Below are 4,071 nucleotides of genomic sequence, written 5' to 3' on the forward strand. Positions count from 1 at the left end.
TTAATTCAAGAATGGCGTGTAGGGGTATGTCCCAAGGCAGTATGGTCATGGGTAGCAAGTGGGAGAATATGGGCAGGTGACAAGGATTGTCACCTCTGACAGTCCAGGACTTCACCACTGAACAAGTGCAGGATCTTGAAGTGATCAAACATTTGAAAAAAAAGGATCCCCTGGCTATGGCAGAAACATAACTTAGCACTCTGCCAGGGCTGACATTTGGCTACCAAGCACTGTTTGGGAACCTCGAAGGGAAGAGAGGCTCTGTGGATCTGAGGACATATAAACAGACCCTGGCTAAAGCAGAGACCCCTCCACTCGGCTGCATTAGTCTGTGCTGACACAGCCTGTCATGCACTGCAGGGAACAGGAAGCCAAGCCACAGGAATGAGGGGGCACGTTGGGCTTAAGGACAGTAAAGATGAGGAGGTGTAGGGACAAGTGAAACTCAACCTCTCCGATTCAATATGCTTCAAAAATCTTTTTTCAAGGTGCTGAGCGTGCTCTGTTTCACTGTTGCCACAGTTACATACACAACAGCAACTTGTAATAGGTCATGGGGGGTCTTTGCAGTTGAGTCTGAGGATGGACATGGTAAGCAGTAAATTACACCTAATGAAAATGTTACAAATATTTTCTAAATAGTATTTAAGTAAATGGAATCATCTCAAATAAAGCAGTGTGTTTAGACAGACCTGGATCTTAATGAAAACATCTGGTCTAGTAAGTCAGGCAAGGTTTTTTCTTATACCCAGTTTCTTTTATCTTTGATTTCCTTATGAGAAGACTTCAGTACGAAGGAGACATCTGAGTCGCTATCTGTCATGAAAGTTAGCTGTTAAAGTTTGTGAAGACTGCTGTTCAGTGGTTTTTCATGGACTGAAAAATTATGTAGTTAATTGTGCTCAGACTAGAAGTCCTGGGGTTTCTTGGGGGAAGAAAAAACTGAAAGCTTTGGCAGATAATGACAAACTTCAATTGTTTTTATGATATTTGTGGAAGTGACCATTTTAACATCTTTAAAATATTTTGATGGTGGTTTTTTCCTTTCTTAAGTGTTTTAGTGAATATATAATAAGTTATTTAAAAGCCATTTATACTCTAAGTATCTTTTGGTCTAGACACAAAAAATTAATTTAAATTATATCTAGAGGCTAGGCAGTATATCCCTTTCATGTTAACTGTAGTAGATATTAGGGGGGGTGTTTCTGGCATTTTCTGCTTAAGGAGGAATTTTATCATTTCTTCTCTCTATGCAAAACTTGCAACTTATTTTTTTTCTGCAAAAACAGGGTGTGATTGATATTAGTAAAATGCCTTGGGAATGCTACACCTTGTTTAACTGCTACATGTTGTAAATGATGAAAAAAGCACTGAGAGTTTTTCTAGCTGCATGGTTGTTTTGTGGTTTGGATTGTGCTATTAAAGATTACCTGGAAAGGCAAAAAGAGGAGGCTGAAAGGATTTAGGTAAATAATCTTTCACTGTGAATCCTTAGAACATCTCTTTTTTTTTTTATGTCTCTCTCTGCCCTGTAAAATTCATTGACACCAGATACCTGAACACCAAGTGTAGCTTTTTGGGATAGTGGTTTTTGTAGCTAGTGGTGTATAATCTGTTTATGTTTGTCACTGTGATATCTGACTCCCAAAAATGTGGAAGTTTGATGTGACAAATTAAGATGGGGAACATGAAAATTGTGAACATATATGGCAGAACTACAGCTGAGGTCTTCAGAACACGCTCATCTCCCAAGATAAATATTCTTTTAAATTAGTTTTGTTTCAATTTAATATTTCAATAATTGGTATAAGGTTTAAGCAGCTTTACAGAAATGTAATTTTCAAATTAATTGAAGTAACCCGTCAGATTTTTTCCAAGTGTATGAGGAAAAGCAGATTTGTACGGGTCTAGAGCAGTTACCAGACAAAATACAAGAAAATGCTGGTAGCCACTGAATAAGTAAACTTGAGTTAGCGTTTAATGTTTGGGGGAAAAAAGAAAGAATTCTGAAGCCTGGAAGAAATCTGAAAAAAAAGTGACTGCATTATTTTGCTCCAGTCAACATTATTAGCACCAAGATAGAAGTGAAACTTCTGATAGAGCTGGTAAGTTATCTGGGTTTTTTCAGTGGCATGGACTGTAAAAAGGAGAGATAAGGAGTTCCCAAGGACATACAGGTGACTGTAAGAAAAGGACCTTAGTTCAGCAAAACTGTTCAATTCATTGGTCATTCCATAACTCTCAGAACTCTGTGAACGTTGCTTGAGCAGGGACAAGCCCACAGCTGTGTTTCATTTAGTGAAGCTTTAGTAGCCACATTACCCACAGTAATCAATAACAAGGCACTAAGGGGACCAATGCCTTTTATAATTGGTGTAATGAGACAGAAGAATTTAGAAACTATTTAGACTTTTTAAAGGCCTGTGACAGAAAAGAAAATCTCTCTTCATCAACAACATCCTGTTGAAGGGTTTTTTTCAGATTGCTTAAAGCTTTTTTCTCTCATTGTCAGCAGTGTTGGATCCTTATTCTTCATCCATAATTTGAAACAGCTGAATATTTGCTCATCACAGTGTGCTAGGAGACTATAAAAATACACAATAAAGCCTTGGAAAAAAAGATTTGAATGTGCCTAGACAAATTTTATGACTGTGATTTTTTTTTTTTTTTACTTATTTACTTGAGAAAGATAGAATAGGGGCGGTGATACCCTATGCTAAAATGGTTTGTTATCTGTTTTGGAGATACTGATAATTTCAGAATGTAGGAACTGAAACAGAAATGAAGGAATGCACCAGCTGGTAAAGCACAAGGCAGCAATGTGTTGGTGAAGAGCTGTGTAGTTAAAATGTGTGCTCAGAACTGGAGGATTGGCTTGCCTTGCACACCTGCAGGGTTTGAAAGTGACTCAGCCAATAGTAAAATATGCTTATAGAAAAAGATGCAGGATGAAATTATTGTGACAAAATTCAACTCAAGGCGAGAAGGAAAGGGAAGTTGGTATTTATTTTAAGCACAACCAATTTCAGTCACTCATGTCGAATCTCATAGATTTCAGCCAGCTGTATTTTCGCACCCCCGTGCTCACAAGCACCAAGAAGCCAATGTCAAAGCAGCCACTCCAGGCAGGCTGGAGGTCCCCATGGGGGAAAAGGAGTGGTGACCCTTGAGTAAGTGCCATGTCTTTGGGGTTCTTCCTTGGCAGTGGAAAACTTGTTCATTGTGCTGGTTTGGGCTGGCATGGAGATAATTTTCTTAGCTGTAGCTGGTATGGGGCTGGTTTTGGTTTGTGCCGGACACAGTGTTGATAACTCAGGGGTGTTTTAGCTGTTGCTGAGCAGTGCTTGCACAGAGTCAAGGCCTTTTCTGCCTCTCGCTCCACCAGGGAGCAGGCTGGGGGTGCACAAGGAGTTGGGGGGAGGGGATACAGCCAGGACAGCTGATCCCAATTGACCATAGGGACATCCCACGTCATATGGCATTGAGCTCAGGAATTAACCTGGAGGGGAGGGAGGTTGGCCAGAGCAGCAGTTGCTTGGGGACTGGCTGGGCATCTGTCACTGATGAGCAATTAGGCTGTTGGCAACACTTTTCTTGAGTTGATGTTTTTTATCTTTGCTTGACTTCTTTTAGCTTTTTTTTTCTTTTTGTTTTTTTGCTTGCTTGTTTGAAGGGGGCATGGTGGTGATTTGGGTTTTTGTTTTATTTGCTGAATTATGTTTATCTCAACCCCACAAGTTATTGCACTTTTACCCTTTTAGTTCTCTCCCCTACTCCATGGGGAGGGAGATGAACACATGCCTGTGTGGGGCTGAGCTGCCTGCCAGGGTTCAATACCAGATACAAATACCAGAGCCACGCAGGTATTTGTATCCTTCAGCTAGTACAGTGCGATGCTCCATCATAACCTTGCTTGCCTCATCACCCATAAGTTGTAGGGAGGGTTGCTACCTGTGTGTGTTTCCTCATTTCTGTAACTTTATGGCCTTTTTCTGTGCTGGCATGGCAAGCAGCGGGCACGCACTGTGCTGGAGCCCTGCTGCCATCCTCCTGCTATCAGACCTCAGGTCT

Source organism: Corvus brachyrhynchos, unplaced genomic scaffold (genome assembly GCF_000691975.1).
Source record: "Corvus brachyrhynchos isolate BGI_N302 unplaced genomic scaffold, ASM69197v1 scaffold12, whole genome shotgun sequence".
Classification (NCBI taxonomy): Eukaryota; Metazoa; Chordata; class Aves; order Passeriformes; family Corvidae; genus Corvus; species Corvus brachyrhynchos.